Raw genomic sequence first — 12,041 nt, forward strand, 5'->3', positions numbered from 1 at the left:
GGGAAGAGAACTTAGGGGCTAAACGTGTATCCAAATATCGCATTTTGTACCGTAAACGAAAAAGTTTTGGATAAAAATACTTATTTCCATATTTCGAGGGCAAAAGTCGACATAATTATAAATTTCTGAGCGTTTATTCACACTTGGTAGCAAATTTCAGAATGATACAATGTCAACACAAGCGGTACACGAAAAAAATTACTTTTTGGTACTCAATTTATCACTATTGCAATCCATGTGAAATATTATCGTCAAATATTCCAAAATGTATGGAAAAGGTATCTCTGAACATTATTCGGTGTAGATTGTTAAAACAACTGGCGGTGCACTCGAGAGCCCTGGACAGCGCTCAACTAATGACTGGTGGTGCACTCGAGAGCCCAAGACAGCGCTCAACTAATGACTGGCGGTGCACTCGAGAGCCCCGGACAGCGCTCAACTAATGACTGGCGGTGCACTCGAGAGCCCCGGACAAATGATGAGTGCTGTAGGCTGGGTGGCGTACATGATGTGAGCTGTAGGCTGGTGGCGTACATGATGTGTGATGTAGGCTATGTGGCGTACATGATGTGTGCTGTAGGCTGGGTGGCGTACATGATGTGTGCTGTAGGCTGGGTGGCGTACATGATGTGTGCTGTAGGCTGGGTGACGTACATGATGTGTGCTGTAGGCTGGGTGACGTACATGATGTGTGCTGTAGGCTGGGAGGCGTACATGATGTGTGCTGTAGGCTGGGTGGCGTACATGATGTGTGCTGTAGGCTGAGTGGCGTACATGATGTGTGATGTAGGCTGGGTGGCGTACATGATGTGTGTTGTAGGCTGAGTGGCGTACATGATGTGTGCTGCAGGCTGAGTGGCGTACATGATGTTTGCTGTAGGCTGGGTGACGTACATGATGTGTGCTGTAGACTGGGTGGCGTACATGATGTGTGCTGTAGGCTGGGTGGCGTAAATGATGTTTGCTGTAGGCTGGGTGGCGTACATGATGTTTGCTGTAGGCTGGATGGCGTACATGATGTGTGTTGTAGGCTGGGTGGCGTACATGATGTGTGCTGTAGGCTGGGTGACTTAAATAATTACTGAAGGTGAAATGCGAATTGTGCAGCTACTTTATGGGAAGAGGGAATGATTAGAAAATATTGAATGAAACAAGACTTATTTAAGGAGTCGATTGCTAATGATAAAATATTAATATTGTTGACGACGTTAGGTCTATTAAAAAATCAATACAGCCTTATTATTATGGGAATAAGAATTCAATTTATGGCATAATTATTTTACTGAAATTTCAGAGGTGTGATTTTTTCTTATAATTTTCCCATCAAAATTTAAAATTTCAAGACAGCAAGATGAACACTCCCGGGAACGACTCGTAAATAATCCAGCAACGAGGCAAGAAGGCTTTCTAATGGCGTAAGGGACCATCTCTTTCTTTGCCATGAACAGAAACTGAAGACATCGCGGTGACAGGCAGTGCATAGATCATAACGAAGACGGATATCCTGCAGCAATAATTCAGGAGAAGGGACATCCGTTGCCAGAACTGGATCACGTCCTTTCCTTTGAAAATTTGAGGCTCAGTGACGTAATTTTCATTGAAATTTAGTTTGAGTGTTTTTTTATGCAGTAGTTCGGGGACGGGACTTTTGATATAGCTAACCAACAGAATAATTAAAAAAAACCCTACTCTGAATATACTTTTTTATGTTTGAGGGCCATTGATTTCAAATGATCAACTGGGCTATTTATTATAAAATGTTCTGAAGATAATTACGCCGCTAGACGTTTAAAAATCCTTTAAAGACGAATGGAAGTGATAATTCTCAGATGACTTGATGGTGAGTCTTAATAATGATAATAATGATTCCACGAGTTCGATAATCGTGACCATTCCTGTAACTGAAGCCAAGATAACGTTTGGCGTATCGAGCTGCTGCGTCAAGAATTTATGGTCTGACATCTCAGGTCGGGAGATGAAGAATTGAAGGCCGGGCCGTAGATGGACGATGCTGTTCGATGTATAGCGTGGTCCGGAATTAACAGGCTTTTCGATCTCAAATTAGCGAGCTGTTGAATCAGGCTATGTTTTGGTATGGAACAATAGCAACACAATTTCTTTTTACAGGCCAAAGTTCGTATTTTTCGCATCGGTCGTTGGCCTGTTGAACTCGAATTTTGCGTAATATTCAATGTACTTTGCGAACCTTATCGAACCCTGTGGAAGTCTAGTAGCTACTTCAAACTATCGTCAGTCATGAAAAGATCCGGTCAAATGACACGATTTTAGATCTTCTATGAACAAGGCACGAAAAGGAAAAGAATCGGCGACAGGACACATCAGGCCTACACTTCAGCGCCGACATCACTATGTTATGTTACTATGTTATGTTAAAGCCTGTGCTGGGCATGAGCTGGAGCTTTCTAAAAATTTCGCTTCAACCAAAATCGCGCGGCGACCCAGCTCAGTATTTGACGAACATTTCTTTTATATAGTGGTGCACCATTTCAGTTCAGACATTGTTGCGACGCACGTGCCTTGTTTTGCGTGGCTAGGATTCCAAAAAGCCCATGTGATCGGCTAGATTAAGCAGTATCGCGAAGGATTTAAAACGACGATCAGAATTGACGGCATGAACCAACGGAACTTGTACACGTGACGCTGAAATTCTATATATACCTACTGTCTCAGAATCTGACATCGCGATAAGTTTTTCCCAAGAACTATTTCTGCTGATCATAAAATGCTTGAATAGACGTTTTAGAGGGAAATTCAACTAAGCTACATGAATGTGGACTTGAAATGAATAAGAAATACTGCTATAGTGTGTGGAGTTTGCAAATTTACATCGCATGCATAAATATTAGATCATTGCCTAAGCTTAAACTGTATGAATATACGTCTGTATCATCAATTGTCATTCAATAATTGGAAACAACATACCAAGCTTCTGGCACGAACAAATGCATTATAAGAACTTTAATTAAGCGTTGCCATGAGAACTCTTCAATGCGGGATACGATTTATTGTACAGTCTACAGAAATTCACGTATCCAAGACGGAAAATACATTTCGACTCAACAAGTTGTAGTATGAAACGAGATACAAAGACAAGTAAACTGAAATGGGAATGTTTACTGTTAAGAAATATATTCTCAAAGGTAATATACACAACGCACATGCGTCTATATACATCCTCTCAGCCAATGCATAATTTTATGCCAAAAACCTACCGTTGTAAGAGACGCTTGTGTTCGACCGCTCTTACTTCAGCTCCAGCCAAACAAACTGAACTTTAGCCGAGCATGGAAGGGAGTTTGGTATTTTCAACACTTTATGGATAACAACAACACAGATGAAAAATCAAGATGCACAATAAATCAGAAAAAGATATCAGAGAGTGGCTGGCATTGAACTGGATGATCATAATACGTGAATTAGACTCTGAAATAATAAGATCATAAACGCAAGTAATGCGAATTATTAGCTGTAAGCTTGAGTTATCAAGTGAAAAAAACAGTGACATTTCCATAGCATGCCTGCAACAACAACAACCCACCTACATTAGATTACTGGAGGCAATTTCGCCCTAGGATGCTGGTCCAGTAAAAGCTATTCTAGGCACACAGCCGCAGTCTCAGGAATAATCCAGCAGACTGCATTCACAAAAAGCCTTAGAACGATCGCGCGGTCAGCCGTACAGGCAGGGGACGGCATCAGAACATACACACAAGGACAGTGAAATGAGTGAGAACTTGTCCAAATAGTGATGCATCTTCTGCGCTAGTGCGTCATCCTGACCCAGTTTGACAAGGAAAAATGGTGTATCAGTGCTATGTGCCGGAATGGTTTCATTATTTGGACATTGCGGCCCGTTGATTTTGTCGAGTGTTCGGTCATATGGTTGAGACGTCGAACATAATTTTTATTCGTTGTACTATCAAAGGACGTGTATAGAAATTCTCTTAATAAAATAAATAATCAAAAACGGGAATTTACAGCTGTATTTTATTCCATTTCTAGTTTATTGAAGTCTCAGTTTGAGCTTTATGCAATTTTTTTCTTATGGAGCACTTCATGGGCGGATACAATTTGGAACAAACAAAATAGGGAGCATTTTTTTCTGACTCTAACGTCTAAAAAACATCAATAAATACGATTATTCTCCATCCGCGCCATGACACATAAAATCTACTAGATTCTACTAGATAGTGGCATCTACTAGAAAATACCTCAATCGGCAATAATAACTGCATTTAATTCAATGCATCAAAATATTTAGGTGGCATGATTGAAGCGCTGAATCCTACCAACCCTTTTCGAGCCTGGCCTAAAAAACAAAGAGGAGACAGAGGATGTGGTCGGAAAGTAGATTGCTTAAACGTTTTGTTCGTTTTCTAAAAAAGTTTAAACGTTTTTTGCTTGGAGGATGCCGCTGGAATTAAAATTGATCACCGTGAGCGTGCCAAGTCTTCCCTTGATGGGGGAAAAAAAGTTCTTTATGTCTCCAGGAAAAAGTTCAGATCATTTTAATCTTATTTATCGGCACATATGTAAATCAATTTCAACTCTCAAGAGGTTGTTTTCGTTTATCAACCTTCAATACATGTTCTGAATTCGACAATTTATGGGAGAACATTGGAATTTCTATTTACCACAAATGTGATTTAATAAATCGTTGTTCAACCTTCGTAGTTGAACAGATAATGGCAAGAACAATATTGGTTTGGAGATCGCTCACCAATGTAATTTTGTAAGACTTCGTTGCTGATAAACAGCATTTTTTAACACGTTTTTCTTAGCTTAGCTTCGCGTTTGTTAGTTTGTTTGTTTGTTGTTAACATTGACAACGAAAATTAGCCCACTTCTGATTGTTCTAGAGATCTGAAATTCGGCATGCAGGCTATTTTCGCCTAACAATTTCAGATACAATCATAAAAACTAGTAATTAGAGACCGAAATTAGTTTAATTGAGTAAAGTATATGTATAGTATATAAGTATGACGTGCGGGCGCTCACGTTATAGACGAGCAGGCGCTGACGCTGCGTATCATCGATACGTACGTCAAGTCATACTTAATCAAGTCTTAATCGTTTTTCTTGTGGACTAAAAAGTAGAAAATAAAATACTTAAAAAAACTTTTTAAAAAACCACGTTTTTCTTGTGGACTAAAAAGTAGAAAATAAATTATGGTTGGCCCCCAAAAAAACGTGGGTCGGGCTGTACGTTCACCATCAAATTTCCAAAATTTAAGTGTTGTGTGCTTTTCGCTTTAATCATAAATCTGCCCGACATACGTTATTTTGGGGCGAGCCATAATTTATTTTCTACTTTTTAGTCCACAAGAAAATTTTAAGTATTTTATTCTTCATTACCATCTTTCTTTGGCTGTCACACACCCTGTCACACACTCACCTGTCACACATTCTTTTGAAGGTAATAACCATTTGAGCGATAATAGAAAAATCGAAAATGAGACAGACAACATAAGCATTTAACATGAATACAGTAAAAAGTATAATTAACCGCTTTAAAAAACTTAGTCCTCTGAATAAACTAAAATAATCAAAATTGAAGCTTCGAATAATTTTATTCATAAATATTTATCTGAAAAAATTATTGAGAATTTAAGAATTTTATAAAATGCACTTGAATGCTAGATCCAACTGTAGAACTGCGAGGAGGCAAGCGCAAACATCAGACAGTGACAAGACAATACAATCTACGGAGAATTAGATGATGAAATGGTATTTGTGTAGGATTTCCTGACGTCCTTCTGCACTTTGCACTTAGAAGATACATCAATAAATAAGTGACTAAATTACTTTTTTTTCATGAAAGAATTCTCACCTTAACAAAACATAATCGTCCCGTAGACAGAATCATTCATGATTTTTCAAAATAAGTCACACATTTTATGTTATTTTCAATCAACACATTTTTTGGTTACCCTATTCATACATTCAACTAAATGAGATAAACAATTATTATTATTCACCTTCATAAATAATAAAGAGGCTTTCAAAGCGTATCGAAGCAATAAGCTGAGAATAATTATTATGATGGTACCAAGTAAAATAAAAAAACTGGTAAAAAATATTATAATTAATCTTTGGTAACAACTAATAAAACAATTAAGAAGCAATGACCTTGAAGGTATAAAACTAATAATAAAACTTAGGTACGCGATGGGAATATTAATGTACCAAGTAAATATAATCAACTCGCAAAAAATATTGTATAATTAATCTTTAGTAACAATTAATGAAACAATTCAGAAGCAATGACATTGAAGATATAAAACTAATAATAAAACTTAGGTACGCGACCTGTGGCAGAACCACAGCCGTCTGCCAGCAATTCATTCATGTACTTTACGAGCTTGGCTGGGGAAAGCAATTCTTTATCTTTTGGTCAGCGGCAGAAGCAAACAGTTCTCACGATGAAGGTGTAACGGGAAGTAATTATTTTAGATTACTTAATTTCTCACTTTATTTTAAAGCAAACCTTGAGGAATGCGATGTACTTTTCAATTCTGTTTTGTGATTCCACCACAGAAGTACGTGGTTCCGTTATTCGTGCTCATTTTTGTGTTAGGCATTACAAATGACAATTATTTTTCATTCCAAACATTTTAAGGTCTCCTACAAATAGAAATAATTTAAAATCCAATTACGTTGCATTTGAACGCAATTTGCAAATTTACAAGAAACTTCGCGTTGTTCTTCAGTATATTTTATGAGGTCGTAAGTTGAAGTGGACTACATTTCTGTAATTTCCCAACACAAGACCAGACTGGTTTTACGCTTCTAACTCAGTAATTACTGGCCTTGCACTGCAGCGCCCTCTGTTGGGAGACCTCCCTAGCTTGTCAACTTACGAGCTAAAAAAATTAATCTCGTGACTTTACAATCTCCACAATTTTGGCAGTCCGTAAAATAATAAAACACGCGGCTTGAATGCAAAGAAAAGAGAATTTATACTAAATTTCAGAGAATTTTTTCTTCAAATTCATGCAGCTTTTAATTAAAAAAAATAACTTTATATTCAAAATATGAATAAACAAGTTTAGTAAATTGATACCCATAAATTTTAAAAAATATAGGAAACGTAAAAAGCTGAGCTCTAAGCATTTGGGAACATTTTGTTAACGAAGCCAAAGCACTAAATGAGACATAAGGGTAGCCGAGTTACGGGAAATGTAATGAAGTGGAACACAATTCTCAGCGAGACAAACACATGCTTTACTCTCTTGAGACTTTAAAATATGTTCGCTACTTATTTTGGCTTTATTATCAAATTAAGCTCAGTTTACATTGTACTATGATTAAATGAATTCTAAAGAGCAGAACACAGGTAACGGGAAAGGGGTTGTCGTCATAGCGCATAAATGTTTCACTCAGTGCGCAGCGGAAATGTATTTTCAGTGGAATCATATTTTTAGAATTGGCTTTTTGTGTGAGGAAAAATTATATGCCAGTTTGAAATTAACGTCATTATGTAATTATTTTCATTCAAATGAGCAGTTCTGGTCACTCCGTTATTGTAGCAATCGTCAAAATTTGGTGGAACGATATAATATATTATGATTAAAAACTCTTCAATCGTGTAAAGGTTACAGACAGGAAAAAGAAAAAAATTTCATTATAATCGAACATGGATAAAAAAGCAATTATTTATCAATAAAATTTATGGTATTGCCCCAATATAAGCTCACCTGTCGGGTATTCTGTTATCGGATATCCAAGTTAGGCCATCAGGAGACAAATTCAATCTTGAGAGCTCGATTATTTCTGTCACTCCCTTGACGTCGCCCTCGGTACAACCGTGCTGGCTCAGCAGGATTAGCGGCAAAGGGGAATGTGAACCCATTGAACGACAAATGCCGTTCGAGTCCAAACAATTTACACAGTCTATTACAGATTTTCCACCGACATGGTTCATATCATTTGCATTTTGAGTAGATATCACTTCACTGCTACTGTTTTGCAGCAGCATTTTTGTAAATTCAGTATCCATGGAGAGAAGTTCTGGTGAAAAATGGTTATCTTCATTCGATGATTCAAATGTCAACGGCTTGGAATTTTCGGGTATCGTTGGCGCGCATTTTCGGGAAAATGCGCACTCGGGCTCCATTACGATGGCCGTGTGCGCATTGGGAACATTTTTATCGCGCATGGCACTAAGACCAATACTTGGATCGCCATGGTTCTGCTGGTAGCTATGACGAGGAATGCAACAAGCAAGGAAACCACCTTCGCTTCTGCCTTCTGGAGAGCGGAACGATCCATCGCTGTGTGTGCTGTGCTGCAGTGACGTTCGACTCGTGAACCCAGGCAACTCAATGAAGCCTGGGGCTCCAGACTCTTTGCATGCTGAGGAATGCTTGGATTTACCGCTTGGTTTCGAGAACACGTGATTGGCATTGATCTTCTCTTGAAGAGGCAATCTCTGAAAATTGCTGGCGGTATGATTGAAGGTACACGATTGGTTGCAGGAGGAGGATTGCTTCTCTAGAAGGAACTTCAAGCGAGGCCTAGAAAATTTGGTTTCTTCAAATTTATTCTGTTCATCTTGGTGTGATTTTGGTAGATAGACCACCAGATCGCTGGCTGCATTGAAGCCCTGCGACGGCGGTTCAATCATTACGCTGTCGACCGAGATTCTTCGTTTTATGAATAATTACTCGGAAAAAGAGAATAAATTAATTTATCTTAGGCCATTCAAGTACTACGACAATGTCATAGACCCTACGAGCCCACTATAGATGAGAGTTTAATATTCGTCATTAATTACATACCTTATTACTTGCTATAATTGCATACCTTATTTACTTGCTTTCTATTCTAAGGAAGAAAATCATAGCAGCATCGGAAAAAGACATTAGGTTTCTTTTTGAAAAGATATCATTAAAAAACATGTTCAGGCAGAGGCATTGTTAACAAGTTGTGCAGTCATTACGCAATTTTCATGAAATTTGTACATGTACATGAAGAAGATCGCCAATTTATTCTGAGTATCCAAATCATCCACGCGATTTTAGAAAATCTCAAAAATCACGTTTTCTTCAAATTTAGGAATCAAAGAGTAGAGAAGCTTGGAATTCATGTCAAGGTGGAAATATAAAACTACTTTTTTTGTGGATAAATATTCAAGCAATATGACGAACTGTTCAAGGAAACCACTCGCATGTTGGTTTTTGAAATTCCAATTAAAATGAGAGGAATTGATCCTCCAATATTGTGTAATAAAGTGATTAAAAAACGATTCATGATTTTCATAAAAAATATGCGTGAATTAAGCCAAAGTACCTAACGACGATATTGTAATAGTAAAACAAAAAGAATAAGGTAAGGTGGCTGAATGTGTTGTTGATGACCAACCCACTATAGGAAGTTCGTGCAAAATCTGCAAGGATCTTGTAAGGCTGCACACATGTAGCGCAGTGCTACAAATGCCGGTTATTCATCCATCTAAAATATACGTTATTAATAAATAAAATTTATTCAAGATGAAAGGAAATGACATTGATTATTATTATTGCACCCATGTTAGTATTTTCCGACTGTACGAATAATTGTGTCTGAAGTGTTTGGGAAATTTCTGCACGTCATTACGTTCAAAAATTACATTTTATTCTGAAAATGTTCCCTATTACATACTGCTTAGTTCAATCAAATCTTAGGCTCATACATTTATTAATTTTCGAGTTATTTCAGAATACGTTGAAAATAAAGGGGTGTACGAATAATCTCGTTGCTTTTTTCCAATCTCGTTGCTTCAATTCCAATTGTACGACAATTGGAATTGAAAGTCCGTCAAGGTCTATGCCCCAAAAGAGACTGGCAGAAGTTAACTTCCACAATCGAAGAGCGGATTGGGAGAAAATTGTGAATAAACTTGACGAAACTGATATGTGAGAGGAGTTTTATTAGTGGGATGCGGAGAAAATTGACGAAAAACTATGTGGGAAACGAGCAGAGGTGTGTGTGCGACATACCCCAAGAAAAACGGGCCCTAAAATCCGCAACATTCCGAGAGGCTGGCGAATCATCATAAGAAAATGTAGACGATTGAATAAACAAATAGCTAAATCAACTAGTGATCTGAAGAGACCAAAAGTGCTCTACAAGGAAACTGAACATAGGTTGCTTGACTCGCACAGGGTGGAAGAAGTAGGTTCTGAGGAACAATCTCCGATTGGACCCTAGTGAATAATATGCAATTCAACGACACCAAGTTCGAAGTAATGAGATACATAGTTGGCACTGAGACCGGGACGCCACATCACTACTTGCCATGGCATCGGATGGCACAGACATGAGGGAGTTGAAGCTGGACTACTGGGGAAGGCTGAAACACCTGGGACTGTACTCACTGGAAAGAATAAGAGAGAGGTATATCATTCGGAAGATGATAACCGGACTGGCTCGAAATTTTGAGAGTGTGACCTCCAAAATAGTGACATACCACAACGATAGGTGAGGGAGACTGTTCATGGTTCCCCAATTTAATAACTGAGCCGCGGCCAGGGTACAGATTCTACTTAAGGGATCATTGTTCGTGGCAGGACCAAGGCTGTTTAATGCTTTGCCAAGGGCGCTAAGAGGAGAGTTCCATTTTTTCTAGTGGAGGGCAGATATATGGAACACGTACAACGTTATATCAGGGACCGAGGGCGGGGCGATCTGCCTATCGACGACATGGAGACGGATGACGACGAAGGCGGCGCATCAGCGTGACCGTAGACTTAGAAGACCTAAACTCATCAGTAGTATAGATAATAGGCCTACCGTCACACTTTCCATAAACAGCTTAAATCATAGGTCACCACAACCATTTACTACGAATCTTGTCCAACAAAATTACCCAATTACTCCCGAATAAAACCTCCTTCAATATTATTACGAATCTTGTCCAACAAAATTAGGTGACCTATGATTTAAGCTGTTTATGGAAAGTGTGACGGTAGGCCTATTATCTATACTACTCTCATCATTAGGTCATAAGGTCCTATATAACTTAAGCAACTGAAAGCATACATTGATCAAATCAAAAGCCACTTATCGATATATAATCGTAAAAAAACAATGAAAACAAATTCAGTTAATTAATGTGTGAATTTTTTGATCATGCTATTTGCAGAGCATGAAAAACTTTCGTTTCTAAGTACACAGTGGGATCTGTTAATAACCTTAACGAATTATCTACGACAATCTCTCTCGCAGCTGCAGGAGTCAGAGTTTCTTCAATGCTCCTGATAAATATAGCAGAAATATCAGCAAGCCGTGCAGTGGCCATTTGGTAGAATATCTTGCGCGGTATACATACTTTTTCCAACTGCCGCAACTCAAGCGTCTAAATGGACCACCTGTTGCAGTTGTAAAAGACTTGTCACCGAGACCGAACAAGTCAGACTGCCGCTATTTGACAATTTTACGCGTTGGTAAACATAGCTTGGGAGAAAGCGTCCTCTGTAAAATCCGGTTTTTTTATTTAAGCGCGGCTGTCACTGAGACGGAGTGATGCGAGAGAAAAGTCAGTCTATGGTGGCAAATGTCACAGTAATAATTTTCAAATATTGTTATCTTAGGCTCATCACTAAACGTTATTATTTGGCAAAAGCCTCGGGTTTTCGCACCCAGGCATTTTACTCAAGGTTAAGTCTCATTCATGTTATAATTGTCACTTTGCAGAAACTCAACACCTACACTCGTTTGAAAAAGAATCTAAATTAAATCTACAGAAACTCAATTGGGGTATTTTATTATTCCACCAATAACATTTAGTCACACTCAAGACGCAGTTCAAATCAATGTTCCTTAAATGAAAACGTAAATGCTTTATGCCGTTCATTATTTATTGAATTAAATCTCAAAGCTAGAAGTTGCGCATAATCTTGTTCTCCCGGTGGTCAAAAAATGAAAGCTAAATAAACTGTCAAAAAATTTTGTCTTGACTGCAATCAGTCAATAAAATTCTCATAATAAGAGCAACAGAGCCAGTTATCACCAATTTTTAAGTAGCTCCGACTACGGCG

The 12,041-nt window shown here is 38.2% G+C and overlaps 1 protein-coding gene across 1 annotated transcript in view; it reads right to left on the reverse strand.

The window, feature by feature from the left end:
• LOC108676865 overlaps window positions 1-12,041 on the reverse strand; it is a 96,379-nt gene that overhangs the window by 60,063 nt on the left and 24,275 nt on the right. The gene's annotated exons all lie outside the window — the stretch shown is intronic.

The sequence above is a fragment of the Hyalella azteca genome, unplaced genomic scaffold (assembly GCF_000764305.2).
Source record: "Hyalella azteca isolate HAZT.00-mixed unplaced genomic scaffold, Hazt_2.0.2 contig3902, whole genome shotgun sequence".
In the NCBI taxonomy this organism is placed as follows: domain Eukaryota; kingdom Metazoa; phylum Arthropoda; class Malacostraca; order Amphipoda; family Hyalellidae; genus Hyalella; species Hyalella azteca.